General features: G+C 51.7%; 1 protein-coding gene and 1 pseudogene across 1 annotated transcript in view; both read right to left on the reverse strand.

Moving 5' to 3' along the window:
• Positions 1-17,414, reverse strand: part of LOC132077836 (zinc finger protein 208-like) — a 416,438-nt pseudogene that overhangs the window by 283,313 nt on the left and 115,711 nt on the right.
• The window catches only part of LOC132077837 (synaptonemal complex protein 1-like), a 142,958-nt gene that overhangs the window by 117,934 nt on the left and 7,610 nt on the right, over positions 1-17,414 (reverse strand).

The following is a 17,414-nucleotide window of genomic DNA, read 5'->3' on the forward strand; positions in this document are numbered from 1 at the left end:
CCAGCTCCTGGCCTTGTTGACAGCTTCTGCCAGCCAGCCTGGCACGGGCTGAGGCGGGGGCAGCCAGCCTGACAAAAGCATCCATCCATGTGGATGGGAGGCAGCAGAGGGGGACGGGTTCTGAAGCTGTGCCCCAGCTGGTCTGCTCTGCCGCCCCTTGAGGAAGGGCTGCGTTTATGGGCAGGAAAGGTGGGGATTTTCCCCACCCGTGGACAGGTTTAATTCTCACATGGAGTGGTCAGACCCTCCACAGGGCCGTGAAATGGTGACAAGCTTTGTGCTTTGTTTCCAGGTCTCGTTTTGAATTGACTTTCGTGCTTTTGTTCTTTGTTTTTCCCAGGAGGATTACACCTGGTTCCCGGACCGGACGGGGGAGCGCCTGCAGCGTCCAGTGCCAGCGCTACCCCAGGGGCCACGGTCTGTGGGGACAGCCCCTTCCAGAAGGACAAGGACCTGGTGCGGGATTGGCTCCTCTCCTGGCAGCAACTCTCCAGAGGTGGGCACCCGGCTCCACAGCTCAGCTGGCAGAATGGCTCAGGGCAGGCGGCAGCGGGCACACGGGCATCCCGCTCTTGCAGCTGCTGAGGAGGTTGCTGTGCTGTGATTAAGCAGAGGAGGTGGAACGTGGCCTGAAACGCTGCCCTTCTCTAAAAACAGAGAATGGGTCGGGAGGTTTGGGCTCTGAGCACAGCCAGCAGCCTGGCCCAGGCACAGCCATGGCAGGACAGGGGCACAGGAGCCTGCTGCGACTGACCGTGGGTCTCTGGTTTCTCTCCGCAGGCTGCCAGCACCTCATGCCATGGGAATGGCCCCACTCAGCCTGCCAGGCTGGGAGGGCTGGAGGGCGGCCGGTGTTCATTTGCTGTCAAAAATAAATTGGGATTTTTTTGTCATCGTCATTATTGGAGTGTTTCTTTCCTCCTTTTCCAAGTTTTTGGCCTCCTGTGATAAATGGATGTGATTTGTGCTAACAAAATTGTAATTATATAAATATTTTTGGAAAATAATTGGAAAGGTATATGTGATTAATGTTATGAAGCACATGGGTTTCTTTTAGATGATACATGTAGGAAACAGGATATGGGAGACTGGATGAACAAAAGTTAGGAAGACTCCCAAGTCAGAATTGACATCAAGACAAAGTTAAGACAACTCCCAGGACAGGATCGGCCGTGACATGAATAAAGTTGGGACAATTCCAGACAGGGAGTCTAGAATAGTGCTCTTATCTATAAAATAATAAGGCTTACTTGGAACACAGTGCTTACTTACATAACACAGGACTTGGGGCACGTGCACAACCTGCCAGGTTATTCAGAGGACAGCGAGGAAGACTGTTGGCCTTCCTCCAAGAAGAGAAGCAAAGAGCCAGAAGCCCCCTTAGCCACAGCGGAAGCATGCGCTGTGTGTGCTGTGGTGATGTAGATTTCAAGAACCGGAAATAGGAGGAGATTTACAGGAAAATATTGATGAATATGTATTAGCACACAGTATATAAGTTGTGTTGGGATCCTTTTGCCTTTTGCACATGAGGCAGGGTGGGAAGCCCTCCCCGTACCCCGATCGATGGGTTTTGCTTATGCTTCATCTGAACCACTGCCAAATTTCTTTTTGTAACTACTGGATGCTATTTGATCATATTATTTTATCTCAATTAAAACTGCTGCTAAATTGTAAGTTTGTGGTTTATTAGACATATGGGACCACATATATAAGATCAGGAATACGACTTAATAGTTTACAAAACCAAAATGAATATTATTCAGCTAAATTAACAAGGAATAGAAAAGCATTCGAGACTTAATTACAAAGGATAAAGTCACAGAAATTATGATACTTGATTAAATGAATATGTTTTTACTTAATGAGTTAATAGCTCAGTCTCCTCTGGCTTTTGATCTCCTCCCCAGAAGGGGTGCAGTTCTTTGATCTCCTCTCCATGGGGGGCACAGTCCTTAGGGTTTGGTCTAGGCTTTGGCATGGGGTGTTGTGTTTTGGATGATGATGACTGCCAAAAACCACCATAAAATCTCCCCCGGAACCCCCATATTCACTCAAACCCCCTCAAACTTCCTCCCAACCACTTCAGGAAAAATTTTGGGTGGATTTTGGGGGGGGTTTGGGTACCTCATGCATGCCGAAGTGGGCGTAGGATTCAAACCCACTAAAAATTCCCCCCTAAAATTCCCCTAAAATCCCTCCAAATCTCCCCCAAACCCCCAGAGGATGGATTTGGAGGAAATTTTGGGTTAATTTTTGGTAATTTTGGGTCAATTCTGGGTGGATTTTGGGTGGTTTTGGTACCTCCCCGACACCAAATTTGGCATAGGATTCAAACCCAGAAAAAATCTCCCTCAAATCTCCTCAAAACCCTCCAAATTCTCCCCCAAAATGTGGGGGTTCCCAGGAGGGGGCACCGCTGATGCAGGGCATCGAGGCGCTGCCTGCAATCATCCATAACCGCCCCCAACGAGCCTCCAGGGCTTTACCCTCCATGAGCTGCAGCAGACTTGTCAGGAAAGGTGACAAGAGCCCGTGAAATGGTCCTTGTTGCAGGCAGATTAGCCACTTCAAAACTCCCTCCCATGAAAAACAAAAAATCTTAAACTGTTCCTAAATGTGAAAAACACGTTCACTCTCCTGTGAAAATGTAAAAAGTTTAATAAAGGACAATGGGAGACCAGGACCATGGAGCAAAGGTTATCACAGCCGGGTGCATCTTGGCACTGGGGATCCCCCTGAAATACCTTTCCCCTTACATCAGCCTGTTGCATATTCATAGAGCCTCATGCACAGCAAACTTTACCCCAAACTAGTTTACATGCTTCAAGAACGGTTTAGCATGGCTCTTCCTTGGATCTGCCTTTTTAGGGCATGCAGATTCCTTGGTTGTGGTTTTAGTCCATTCTTATCACCTCCAGTTTTTGGGCCTTGGTCCACTCTGCCTTCAGACGGGGAGTGCTGATAGTTGGCAGATCTGTACAGGTGTCCTCATCCTGCGTGCATTGGATGTTATCCCATTCAAGCAGGCAGTTTAACACAAGCAGCCATTTCACTAAGCTTAATTAATGACAGAAAACAAAACTATATCTTTACAACACAGTTACTTTAACATCACACATATAAAATCTATTTTAATATCTGTGAAAAGCCAATATTATAATACGTATCCATAAAAATAAACCTCTCGCTGAATGATGGTAGATGTCGGTCCCATGGCCCAGTCCCAGTACTGGGAATTTTGCTTCCCTTACTGGAAATTCCCCTCCTCATAAGCTTTCTAGTCCCATGTTTTTAAGGTCACTATCGTTATACACATATATTATAATATTGGCTTTTCAAAGATATTAAAATGTATTTTATATCTGTGTGTTAAAGTAACTGTTATTGTCTTGGTTTGAAAAGACAGGTGTCAGCTAAGGAAGGCAGGTTCCTCCCCTGGAATGGAAAATGTAAACCCCCTCCCTCTGAATTGTTGTAATTTTGAAATTAAGGGGCTCTCAAGCAAAGATATGGGAATAGGAATAACAGGTTTTATAAGGAAAAATTAAAAATACAAATGCTGTAGTACAAACAAACAAAACCACTGACAGAGTCAGAACAGTACCTGACACCTTGTGGGTCAGGGTATTGGCAGCAGTCACAGTCAATGGTGGCTGCAGCCCTCCTGCAGTGCCAGGTGTGGTTCTGTTGGAGCAGGGAGCCTGGAGGAGGGTGGAGTTTTCCTCTGAAGGTCCGGGCTGCTGCAGATGGGCTGGGGAATCTTCCGTCCTCTGGGAATCCAGTGGAGAAGACAGCTGCTCCTCTGGCAATGCAGTGGGAAAAGGCTGATCCTCTGGGAATCCAGTGGGAAAAGGCTGATCCTCTGGGAATCCAGTGGGAAAAGGCTGCTGTGGTGTTCCAAACCTCAGATTCTATCCAGGTAGGAATGCTTGGCTCCTCCTCCTGGGCGGAGCATCACCTAATGGCAGGATGTCATTTTATCAGCCATGCAGGGACACTCAATGGCCCATTAACAGCAGATAATTAATAATTAATGGCCAGTCCATTATCAGAAGATATCTCCTGGAGGGAGGATTGGTTGTGGAAGAGATAAACTGCCCAATGAACAGAAGATAACTGCCCCACCTCTGACAGATGGCAAACAGAAAACACACTTATCTTGCAATCGAGGACCTGTCCTCACTGGCTGCCCCCATTCTCCAGAGTTCATGGTATCCAGGGAGGCCACAGCTGCTGATGTCGGGAACAAACAAGTTGGGTCTTGGTTTGAGAAAGCTCCAGAATCCATTTCTGACCCCCGACAGACAGAGCAAAGGCAGAGCCATGGGGTTTTTATAGGGTATCCCAGGGCTGGAGTTGGGGTTTGGGTCAAGGGAGGAGTTCTTAGCAACACAAGAAGGGTGAAATCAAATTCCTGCCTCTTAGACACAGAGCCACTCCACACAGAATGTGTCCCCAAGTCCTAAATTCCCCCTCAAACTCTTGATTAATGGAGGGACTTTGGACATCTTTGATCAATTTCATTCATTTAACCCTGTTTGGCTGCTTTTAAGAGATGAAGATGAAGCAGAGGAAAATTCAGGCCAAACGTAAAGGAGAAGCAGCCAGGTGTGTTCCCAACATGGATCACAGGAATGTGAGTGACCAGGGCTGTGCCCAAAGTGCCTCCTGCAGTGGGGGATGGAGCTGGAGCAGCGCACGAAGCTCCTCCCGCACTCGGGGCACTCGCAGGGCTTCCCTTACCGGTGGCTCCGTTGGTGCTTGTTCAAGTGAGAGCGCTGTGAGAAGCTCTTCCCACACTCCTCACACTTGTAGGGCCTCTCCCCAGTGTGGATGCGCCGGTGGGTGATGAGGGTGCAGTTGTGCTTGAATCCCTTCCCGCAGTCGGGGCATTGGAAGGGCCTCTCCTCTCTGTGAATCCAATAGTGCTTGAGGAGATAGGTGCTGGTCTTAAACCTCTTCCTGCATTTATCACACTCGTAGGGCCTCTCCCCTGTGTGGATCTTTTGGTGGCGGATCAGCTGGGAATGCAGCCTGAAGCTCTTTCCACATTTCCCACACCTGTGCGACCATTTTCCAGTGTGGATGTTCCGGTGCTGAATCAGGCTGGCGCTCTGTCTGAACCTCTTCCCACACTCCCCACACTCGTAGGGCCGTTCCCCAGTGTGGGTCCTCTGGTGCCTGATCAGGGTTGAGCTCCGACTGAAGCTCTTCCCACATTCCTCACACTCGTGGGGCCTCTCCCCACTATGGATTTGTCGGTGCATGACAAGATGGGAATTGTGCCTGAAGCCCTGCCCACAGTCGGGGCAGCGGAAGGGCCTCTCCTCTGTGTGCGTGCGCTGGTGCTGGAGGAGATCAGACCTGGACTTAAATCTCTTCCTGCACTGATCGCACTCGTAGGGCCGTTCCCCAGTGTGGGTCCTCTGATGCTGATTCAGCTCGGATCTCAAGCTAAACCTCTTCTCACACTCCTCACACTCATAGGGCCTTTCCCCAGTGTGGGTCCTCTGGTGCCTGATCAGGGTGGAGCTCCAGCTGAAGCTCTTCCCACATTCCTCACACTCGTAGGGCCTCTCCCCAGTGTGGACCACCTGGTGCCTCATCAGCTGGGATCTCAAGCTGAAGCTCTTCCCACATTCCTCACACTCATAGGGCCTCTCCCCGGTGTGGATTACCTGGTGCCGGATCACGCTGGAGCTCCGGCTGAAGCTCTTCCCACATTCCTCACACTTATGGGGCCTCTCCCCAGTATGGGTTTGTTGGTGCATGACAAGATGGGACTTGTGCCTGAATCCCTTCCCACAGTCGGGGCAGTGGAAGGGCATCTCCTCCATGTGCGTGCGCTGGTGCTGGAGGAGATGGGAGCTGGTCTTAAATCTTTTCCTGCATTGATCACAATCGTAGGGCCGTTCCCCAGTGTGGGTCCTCTGGTGCTTGATCAGGTTGGAGCTCATCCGGAACCTCTTCCCACACTGCACACGTTTCTGGGGCTTCTCCCCATCATGGAGCTGCTCATGGAGCACCAGCTCTGAGCTCTGGCTCCATCTCTGGCCGCCTTCGCGGCCCAGGTTGGCTCTTTCCCCCTCAGATCCCCACCAGCTGCGTTTGCAGCCCTTCCTCGTGCGGCATCTCCAGGGCTTTTCCTCCGTGTTGGATTCCTGCGCTGTGGAGCCGCTCAAAACGGCCTCTTCCACCATGTTCTGCCGCGGGCATTTGTCCTCCCTGCTCTCCATGCTCAGCTCCTGCTCTGGGGGAGGAAGGACAAGGACAGGATGGGATTTGCCTCCATACCACAGGCAAGGGCAAGGAGATCCCGCCAGGGCTGAGCTGCAGCCGGGGCCATGCTGGGCTAGGAGATGGAGCAGCACAGAGGGGAAAAGGGCACTGACTTCCTCCTCACCTGCATCAGTGTCCTGGGGCATATTCCTCTGCCTTGCAGCCTCCCAAGGGTTGGGAATGGGAAATCCTGGTTTGGGGAAAACAAGGGATGAGCACATTGAGTTTGAAAGTCCCTCTGCCCAAGTCCATCTCTAGGAGTCACTGGCAATCTGGGTGGCATAAAAACCTCCCAAACACCAAGATTCAGCCCTGGAAAAGCCTCCCAGGAGTTTCCTGTGCCTGGTCCCTCCTCTTTGGTGTTTGGGGGTTCCCCCTGTCCCAGCTGCTGGGGTCACGCTTGGATTGGGGGCCCCCATTCTCCTCGGTGCCTGCCCTGCTCAGGCTGCTGGCAGTCCCAGCAATGCCAAAAGCTCCCCCCTCTTCGCTCTCCCCATTTCGGGATGCCGGGGCTGTTTGAGCTCCTGGGCTCCCTTCTCCCCTCATTCTCTGCTCTGGGCTGCAGCGGCTCCAAGGAGTCCCCCCTGCCCCTCTCCAGGCTCTTGAGGCTCCTGCCAATGGCGGCGTTCCCCCTCTCTGGGCTCCCCACTTTGGGCTCCTGGGGGACACAGGGCTCTGCTCCTCCAGGCTGCCTCTGCCGGCACCGCCACTGGCACCCCCCGATGTCCCCCCGAGGGGCCTTTTCTGCTCAGCCTTGGACTGCTTCATTCTCCAAACATCCCCCCAAAAACCCAACCCAGGGACCCCCCGGGATATCTGGGCTGAGCTCCCTCCCCCTCCCCACTCACCTGCTCGATGGTGAGGGGGGGGTGATGATCCCACAGGTGGGGGCTGCGAATTCAGGGGAGGAATGACCGCGTGGTTTTCTTCTTTCCTTGATTCTCCTTTGTCCCTCCTCTTCCTCCCTCTCCTCTTCCATCCCTCCTCCCCCCTAATCCCGCCACCCCCTCCATCCCTGCCCTTCCCTTCCTCCTCCTCCTCCTCCAGCTCCTCCTGAGCAACTGGCATCAGGCTGGAAGCAACTCAGGGCAGCTGGGAATGACTGGGAACATGCTGGGAGCAACTGGGATACACTGAAACCACAAAGGGGGTAAATGGCAGCAACTGGAGCCACACTGGATGATCATGGGAGCAGCTGTGCCCATGCTGGGATCCTATGGGAAATGGCTGGGATCATACTGGGAGTGACTGGGAAGGTGCTGGTTCTGACTAGAACCATACTGGAAGTGACTGGGAGCAACTGGGCCCACACTGGGAGTGCCAGGGAGTCACTCTGAGCATGACTGCAATAACGCTGGGAGTATCTGGGACTGACTGGGGTCATACTGGGGGTGACTGGAACCATACTGGGAGTGACTGGGAGTGGCTGTGAGCAACTGGAATCATGCTGAAAGCAACTGGGGGGAACTGGGAGTGACTGGGAGCATGCTGGGGCTGACTGGGATATACTGGGGGAGACTGGGAATCACTGGGATCATACTGGAGGCTCCTGGGGTAATCCTGGCATTGACAGGGAGCAACTGGGATCATAATGGGGGCCACTGGCATCATACTGGGAGTGACTGGGATCATCCAAGAAGTGAGTGGAACCATACTGGGTATGACTACTGCTCCTGCTGGGGTCATCCTGGGAGCCACTGGGATCACACTTTGGGCAACTGCCAGAAACTGGGATCATGCTGGAGGCAACTGGGAGGAACTGGAAAAGACTGGGATCATTCTGATCTAACTAGAACTGTACCAGGCCAACTGGGATATGCTGAGACTGTCTGTGACCATACTGGGGGGACTGGAAGCACACAGGGAACAGCTGGGACCATGCTGGGGGCAACTGGGAGTGAGTTGGACCTCGGTGAGAGGGACTGGGACTATTCTAGGGACAACTGGGACCATGCTGCGAGGAACTGGGAACAAGTGGAACTACTCTGGCAGCAACTGGGATCATACTGGTTTGACAGTGGGAGCAGTTGGATCCATGCTGGGTGAGACTGGGATCACACTGAGGATGACTGGAGTCATACAGGGATTGACTGGGAATGGCTGTGAGCAACTGGAATCATGCTGAAAGCAACTGAGGGGAACTGAGAGTGACTGGAAGCATGCTGGGGAGGTCTGGGATATACTGGGAGAGACTGGGAATCACTGGGATTATATTGGAGGCTCCTGGGGTCATGCTGGCATTGACAGGGAGCAGCTGGGATCATACTGGGGGCCACTGGCATCCGACTGGGAGTGAGTGGAGTTACACTGCAAGTGACCGGGATCATACTGGGAGTAACTGGGATCATACTGGGACTGACTGGGATCATACTGGGAGTTACTGGGATCATACTGGGAGTAGCTACAATCGGACTGGGATTGCAGGGGGTGTGATTAGTCCCTGTCTGGGGGGTGCTGGGAGCTGCCAGGCGTATGCTGGGAGCCGAATGCGCAGCCACTGAGGAACTGGGAGCAACTGGGAATGGCAGGATGCAGCTGCAGCAGCGGCAGCTCCCCGGTGGCCCCGTGCCAGTGCCGCTCGTGGTGCCGGCTCTGGCTGTGCCGAGATCCCGCTGGAAGGGGATCCCAGCCAGGGACCCCATGGACACCAACTGGGGGAAGCCCGGGCCGGGCTCCGACAGCGCCACGGGCAGAGAACGCAGGGACAGGAGAACTGGGGGGACACCGAGATTTGGGGGCTGGGGGGCACGGGGGAACCAAAGGGAGAGCTGGGCAAGCAGGGAATGGGGTTTGGGGGTTCCAGGACTGAGAAAAGGGGAGGCTGCAGTGGGTAGAGGGGGCACGGGCTGGGCTAAGGGGGTTCCTGCATGCAGGAAAGGGAGCTCCAAGGATCCCCGGTGTCCCCATTCCCAGCAAAAGGAGGGAAAACCCGGGATGGCCGGGAATAAGGGTCCCAGGTGTCCTCGGTGTTAAGGAAAGGAGGGGCTGGGGGCTGGGAAAGGCAGGAACTGGGGTCCAGGGGGTCTCTGCGGGAAGGAAAAGGGGGCTCTAGGGGCTGGGAGAGGCGAGATGGCCGGGAAGGGGGTGCGGGGTGGATCCCATGCCCGGGAATGGGGGTGCGGGCGTTGTTGGTGCCGGATCAGGGGGTGCAGGGTGGATCCCCTGCCCGGGAATGGGGGTGCGGGGGTTGTTGGTGCCGGATCAGGGGGTGCAGGGTGGATCCCATGCCCAGGAATGGGGGTGCGGGGGTTGCTGGTGCTGGATCAGGGGGTGCAGGGTGGATCCCATGCCCGGGAATGGGGACTCGAGGGGATCCCGGTGCCCAGGAATGGGGGTTCAGGAACCCCCGGTGCTCCGGGATGGGCGATCAGAGCGTCCCGGTACTGGGGATCCCCCTCAGCTCTCGCCGCCCCCCGGGCCCCAGGAGCGCCCCCAGCGCTAGAGCTATCGTGCCGCTCCTCCTCACTCCCAGTGTGATCCCAGTATGGTCCCAGTAGAACTCAGTCACCCGCGAGCTGCTCCCAGGATGATCCCAGTACAGCCCAGTCACTCCCACTGCTGCCATCCCCCCCACCCCTCGCCCCGTTCCGACCTGACCCGGCTCCATCCCCGCTCCTCACGCCGGCTGCGAGGGCTCCGGGACTGGACGAGGAGGAGGGAGGAAGAGGTGGAGCGGCAGCAGGAAGCGGCGGGAGCACAGGACGGCCGGAATCATGCGGCTCCAGCGCTGCCTGAACTCTGGAACCCAAGAGCATCGCCCCCCATCCTGCAGGTGCCCCCTCTCTGGGCTCCCCACTTTGGGCTCCTGGGGGACACAGGGCTCTGCTCCTCCAGGCTACCTCTGCCGGCAGCCGCCACCGGCACCCCTCGATGTCCCCCCGAGGGGCCTTTTCTGCTCAGCCTTGGACTGCTTCATTCTCCAAACATCCCCCCAAAAACCCAACCCAGGGACCCCCCGGGATATCTGGGCTGAGCTCCCCCCCCCCCAATCGCCGCTCGCCTGCGCTTTGTGAGGGGCGATGATCCCACGGGTGGGGGCTGAGAATTCAAGGAAGGCACGACTGAGTGCTTCTTTCTCCTTTCCTCGATGCTCCTTTGTCCCTCCTCTTCCTCCCTCTCCTCTTCCATCCCTCTTCCCCCCTAACCCCGCCTCCTTCTCCCCCTCCAACCCTGCCCTTCCCTCCCTCCTCCTCCTCCCCCAGCAGCAGCCACACCTTCGGTGCCCCGTTCCCGCAGCCCTCGCAGCCCATGGCAGGAGCGGGGACAGGTCGGGATGGGCAGCGCAGGGCTCTCGGCTGCTCCCAGCCGCTGCGGGCGGGGGGAGCCCGGCCCGGGCCAAAGGAGAGGCAAACTGGGCAAACTGGGGGCCTTGCTGGGGACCCTGCCTGGCCACTGCCAGCCCTTGGGGCTCCTCTCGGCACATCCGCCGGGGGGGAACGCACACAGGGCTGGGGGATCCCAGCAGTGGCAGCACTGCCAGGGACTGGGCTGGACTGGGATCGTACTGGGAGTGACTTGAGCTGTACTGAGTTTGTACTGACATCATACTAGGATCGTACTGGGATTGTACTGGGTTTGTGTTGATATTATACTGGGAACATACTGGGAGTGGCTGGGATTGTACTGTGTTTGTACTGACATCATACTCGGATCGTACTGCCATTGCAGGCCAGCGTGTGATCGCACTGATGGACACTGGGATCATACTGGGATCATACTGGGAGTGAGCAGGAGCCTGCGGGGAGCAACTGAGACCATGTTAGCGGCAAATGGGATACACTGGGAGTGACTGGGATTATACTGAGGATGACTGGGAGTAGCTGTGAGCAAGTGGGGACATGATAGGAGCAACTGGGAGGAAGTGGGAGTGACTGGGTGCATGCTGCAGGTGATTGGAAACTGCTGAACTTCAACTGGGATCATGCTGGAGGTGACTGGGATCATACTGGCAGTGAGTGCCACTACACTGAGGCTGACTGGGAGTGCTTGTAAACAAATGGGATCATACTGGAAAGAACTGGAAAGATGCTGGAGGGAACTGGGGTACACTGGGAGATACTGGGAGTGACGGGAAGGAAAGTGAGGGTGAAAGAGCAACTGGAACCATGTGGAGCACAACTGGTTCATACTGGCAGGGACTGGGAGCACACTGGGATCATTTTTGGATCATACTGGGAGGGACTGGACTAATACTGGGAGTAACTGAAAGTGACTGGGAACACACCCTGCACATCATCCCCCATACTGGGCCTGACTGGGAGCATGCTGGCAGCAAATGGCATCATACTGGGACTGACTGGGTTGATCCAGGAAGCAACTGGAACCATGCTGGAGGCAGCTGGGACCTTACTGGGAGAGACTGGAAGCAACTGGGATTACACTGGGACCACACTGGGAGGGCTGGCATGTGACTGGGATCAAACTGGAGCTTACTGGGATCATATTGTGGCTGAAAGGGAGCAACTGGGATCACACTTTGGGCTACTGGGCGCAACTGAGAGAAACTGGGACGATGCTGCAAGCAAACTGGAGAAACTGGGAAGGACTGGATGCATGCTGGAGGCAACTGGGATATACTGGGCATGACTGGGGGATCATATTGGGATAACTAACACCTTACTGGGGCCACTGGCAGTGCCTGGAAATGACTACAGACATGCTGGGTACTACTGGGATATACTGGGAGTGTCTGTAACCATACTGGGGGGACTGGAACCACACTGGGAACAACTGGGACCATGCTGGGGGCAACTGGGAGTGAGTGGGACCATGCTGGGAGGGACTGGGACCGTATGGGGAGTAACTGGGACTAGAGCAGGGGCAACTGGGTTCAACTGGGACCATACTGGGAGTGTCTGTAACAACAGGGGAGTGATGGAAGCACATTGGGAACAGCTGCGTCCATGCTGGGAGCAACTGGGATCACACTGGGGGCACTGGCATCAGACTGGGAGTGACTGGGAGCAACTGGGATTAGACTGCAAGTGATTTGGGTCATACTGGGACTGGCTACACTCATACTGGGATTATACTGGGTGTGAATGGAACCTGACTGGGGGTTACTGGGAGCTACTGGGCCCGTGTTGGGAGGAAAATGTGACACACTGGGAGCAACTGGGATCAGCTGGAAGGTACTGGAACCATGCTGAGAGGACTGAGACTACAACTGGGATCATACTGGGAGCAACTGGGACCACCCTTTGAGCAACAGATAGAAACTGGGATTGTGCTAGAGGAAACTGGGAGTGACTGGGGAAGACTGGGATCATTCTGAGGTAACTAAAACATACTGGGAGTGTCTCTAACCATACTGGGGGGACTGGAACCACACTGGGAACAGCTGGGATCACGCTGGGAGTAACTGGCACGATGCTGGGGGAAACTGAATCTACCCTGGAGGCAACTGGGCATGACTGGGACCCTGCTGGGAGGGACTGGGACTAATCTTGGAACAACTGGGATCATAATGGGAGGAACTGGGCACATCTGGAATTATGCTGGGAGCAGCTGGGATCACACTGGGATCACAGTGAGAGCAGCTGAATCCATACTGGGTTACACTGGGATCTCGTTGAGAGCGACTGGAATCATACTGGGATTGACTGGGAGTGGCTGGTTTTGTGGATTTTGGGGGGTTTGGATTTTGGGGGGCTTTATTGGCATTTTGAGGGGGAGTTTTTCTGGAAGTGTTTGGGGGTTTATTGAAATTTTTGTGGCTGTTTTTGAATTTTGGGGCTTTTACTGGGATTTTGTTAGGATTTTTTGGGATTCTCAGAAATTCTGGAGGGTTTATTGGGATTTTCAGGAGACTCTGTGGGCATTTTATTGGCATTGTGGGAGCATTCAGTGGGATTCACTGGGGATTTGGGGTTTTTTGGGACTTTTGGTGGGATTTTTTGGGTGTTGCCAGAATTTCTTTGGATCTTGGGGGGAGATTTTGTGGGACATTTTATGATTTTGGGGACATTTTTGGGGGATTTGCAGAGTTTAATCAGGATTTTTGGGATGATTAGGATTTCAAGAGATTTTTGGGCTTTTATTGGGATTCTAGGGTGTTTTAATGGAATTTTGAGAGATTTAATTGGGATTCAGTGGGTTTTATTGGGACTTTTGGGGCTTTTAAGGAGATTTTGGTGCCTCTGAGCCTGTCCCCACACCCAGGGAATGCCCCAAAGCCCCCCTAGAATTCCACTAAAATGCCACAAAATCCCCAATAAGTATTAAAAAACCCTCAAAAACCCCAGAGAATCTCTAAAAATCCCAGTGGAACTCACTCAAATTAAAAAAAAATCCCAAAAATTTCAACAAATTCCCCCCCAAGAAAACCCCAAAACCCGAACAAAACACCCCAAATCAACAAAACCCCCCCAAAATCACGCAACCATCCCAAAACCCAATAATTCTCCTCCAAAAACCCCAATAATTCTCCCCAAACTCCCAACAAAATCCCCTAATGCTCTAAAAAGCCACTCTGAAACCCCCAAAACCCCTCTCAAAACCCCGAAATCCCCACAAATGCCCCCAGAACCCCCCAGACTCAGTGGGGCCGTCCTGGATCAGGGGGCACCGGCCGGTGGAACAGCAGACACTTCAGGCGGCCCTCGGAGCTCTTTGGGGAGGGGGCACCATGGGAGACCCCCAAAAACCGGGGGGGGGGGGAAACCCTGCTGTGTCCCTGCCCCCTGAAACCCCCAGACCCCGGTTCAGGGTGGGCCTGGGACCCCCCGGGACCCCCAAATCTCCCCCGGGACCCCTCCAGGATCCCCAAACCCCCCAGAGTCCCCCAGGGTTGGCCCAGAACCACCCTGGACACCAAAACCTCCCCAGGACTCTCAGACCCCCCCATTTCCTCCGAAAATTCATCCCAGACCCACCTGAGACCCCCCCCCAAATCCATCAGACTGCCCCACATCCCCCTCAATCCCCCCCAAACCCTATGAAATCCCTTCAGGCTCCCCCGTATTTCTCCAGAGCCACCTCAGAATCCCCAAGATCCCCTCACAACCCCACCGTTCCTCTCACAATCCCCCAAAATCCCCTCAGACCCTCCCAATTCCCCTCAGATCTCCCTAAACCCACGTGAGAACCTTCCAGACCTTCTCAAGCTCCCCCAAAGCTCCCTAAGCCCCCTCAGACCCACCTCAGATCCCCTCATTCTCGCCAATCCCACCGCACACCCTCGTGTTTCCCGTCGATGCCCCCAAAAATCCCCAATTTCCCCTCACACCTGCCCCAAACACCCCCCAGTTTCCCCCCGGCTCACCTCCGGCGCGTGCGCGGGCTCCCCAAGGCAACAGCGGCGCGCCTCGCCGAGCCAACCAATGACTGCGCTGCACTTCGCAAACCAACAAATCACTGTTCAGTTTCATTTCTCACCCAACTCCTCCCACAGCACAAGCCCAGGCCACACCTCTCACCCCCAGTGCTCAGGGAATAAAAAACTCCACCTTTTCTTCTATTTCTGCTCTCAGTTGTGCCTTAAGGGAGGACAGTTCCTTTTTCAAACATGACAGCTCATTTTCCTACAAACTGTTAAATAAAGGACAGGGTTAACTCTGCACAGCCCACAAAAAGGAAAACAGTCCCAAGTGAGGCAGTAATTAACAGGGACACTCATTAGGTACACAAGATAATTCTATTTGCTTTTCAGCCCTATACTTGAAGCTTTGCTTTAGCTTGTTTAACAAAGACTGAAGCACTGTCAGAAACAGGTACTTGATCAGAAATGTTCAAGGTAATACCTTAAAACCCTTGGGAGAGCAGGAGTAAAGGGCACAATCTAAATATTTAAAACAAAAGTTTCCTATTCAAAGTGGGGAGTCAGAACATGACCCACTATCTGGAGGAGCAGACACAAACACACTGCTACTCCAATTTATTTTTAGAAACATTTGGAGTTTTTAGTGCCCAGAATAAGATCTGTTGCAGCAGGTTGGGTGGGACTGCTACTGGTAAAAATTCAAACCACACTGGAAAAGTTCCCAGAGAATGTCTCTGGTGGGAAGACCCCAGAGCACAGCAGGAAAAGAAACTCTAAGCAAACTGAAAAAAGATCTTTAGAAGTCACAAACTGACTGAAGATCACATCTTTTGTCTCTCTGTGCTGACGGTGGGCAAGAGGGAGGGATTGGAACAAAAGGTGTTTTAAAGGTTTATATTAACTCTTATTACTCACTTTTAATTCTATTAATAATAATTTTTGATACTATTTAAGTTTGAATCTGCTTTACCCTCAAAGTGTTTTTCTCCTAATCTTTATCTCAACTCAGTCCTTGAATTTTTCTTTCCCCTCCTCTGCTCAACAATAGCAAAGAAAAATGAGTGAATGTTTTTTTGTGTGTGCCTGCACTTAGCCAGTATAAAACCCCTACACAAGGACATCAGCCCCTTCCCTGAATTATTGACCATTGCAAAGTGCTCCTTACCAGGGCTCTTTCTGATGAGAACTGCTTTTGCTGTTTCATTTTATATACTTTTAACTCTGCATCTTTTTCTTCAACCATTTTATCATATTCATTCTGTGTCAAAAAAACCAAACCAACAACCAACTCAAAACATGTGACTAAATGTTACAATTATAGAGTTATCCAGTCTTAAAACATCATTCTTTTCAAACCAGGCTCTTAAGATTCATAAAGAAAAGATTCATTGATGCTTCTGCAGAAACTGTAAAACAGGAAATGCTCAATTCAAGTATTATTTTGTGGACTGGCAGAGAGTGCTTTATTTCTGTGCAGCAATATGTGCTCAGCACTAAGAGCCAGCTGTGCCATCTTTATTAATGTATCTGCTAAAGATATTGCAAAATGAGGAATAGAAAGGTAAACTAAAATGTGTCAGGCTAAACTGCTGACAGTCACTAGGTAACCTCTGAGAAAGAGGCCAAACTGATACTGAAAAATATTGCATTCACATGGTATCAAAGGAAGCCTGAACTGAAAACAAAAATCTAAAAATCCCAGAAGTTTAGATGACTGGAATTTATCTGCCCATAGGAATCTTTTCAAAATCTTCAAATGAATTTGATTTTAGATGATGCAAAGTCCAGCATGTGTTCAGCTTCCTTTTCCCAGACTCAGGCCTGTTTCTGCTTTTGAAAGGTCATTAACATGGTGTCACAAGTTATAAACATGGTATTGACATGGTATCACCCATTGCAAACCACAGCAAGCAGGAAAATCTCAGACCCTGTGCTTTTCCATCAGTGCCACCATCTCAGTTATCTTGTGCTGACAAGATATCTGGCATCAGTTTCTCTCTGTATCATTGCAGTTTCATTACAAAACAACCTCATCTTTTCTACCTGTTAGTAATAAATTGCATTTCATTCATCAACATAGCAATACATTTCTTTTAAATCTTAATTTCTTCTTCTCCCTGTGGTACAAAGTTTGCAATCCCACTTGGGCTTTATTTGCTTTCAAGATCCCTTTGCAATCCCTCATCTTTTCTGCAGATTGGTAAAATGGGCAAGATCAAAGGTACAGCCATGGCAGGCAAGCTCACTGCAAACCAAAATGCCATTTCAAGCACTCTGCCCTAACATTTCTTAGCATTGCCATCAAAAAATGCGTGGGCAGAAAAATACTAATATGGGAGAAGTTATAATCTAATTTAACTGGGCTGACCTTATACCAAGGGTGGAATTTCTTTGAACTATATCTTGAAAGAAAGAATTTTTAATGGAGTTCTCATTTTCAAAGACATATTCAAATACTTCAACCTAAGCACCTAATGTACTAAAGCTTTGCTCACAGGGATTCACAACAAGTTCCATTTATGTTAATAAGACTGAAATATGAGCAAGGACTCTGGCCAATAAAGCTTCATAAAAACATTTTAAATTAAAAAAAATTAAATTGCAGTAAAAATTAACACCTCTCACCTCTTCACAAAGTTTATTTTAATTTACTTTTCTTGTTTCTATGTCTTTTTATAGATAGATGTCAACTTCTTCCTTATGTTGCTTGTTCATATTTTCCATCTCTAACTGCAATTTATTCACCTTTGGAGAATGCAGAATTGCTGCTCTTATTTGTTTAGGAATTACTATGTTAATGATTTTTTCTTACCTCTTATTTTTGAGCACAAACACTGTTACTTTTCAGGTATATGATTCACGTGTTTCCTAT

The sequence above is a fragment of the Ammospiza nelsoni genome, chromosome 10 (genome assembly GCF_027579445.1).
Source record: "Ammospiza nelsoni isolate bAmmNel1 chromosome 10, bAmmNel1.pri, whole genome shotgun sequence".
Lineage (NCBI taxonomy): Eukaryota > Metazoa > Chordata > Aves > Passeriformes > Passerellidae > Ammospiza > Ammospiza nelsoni.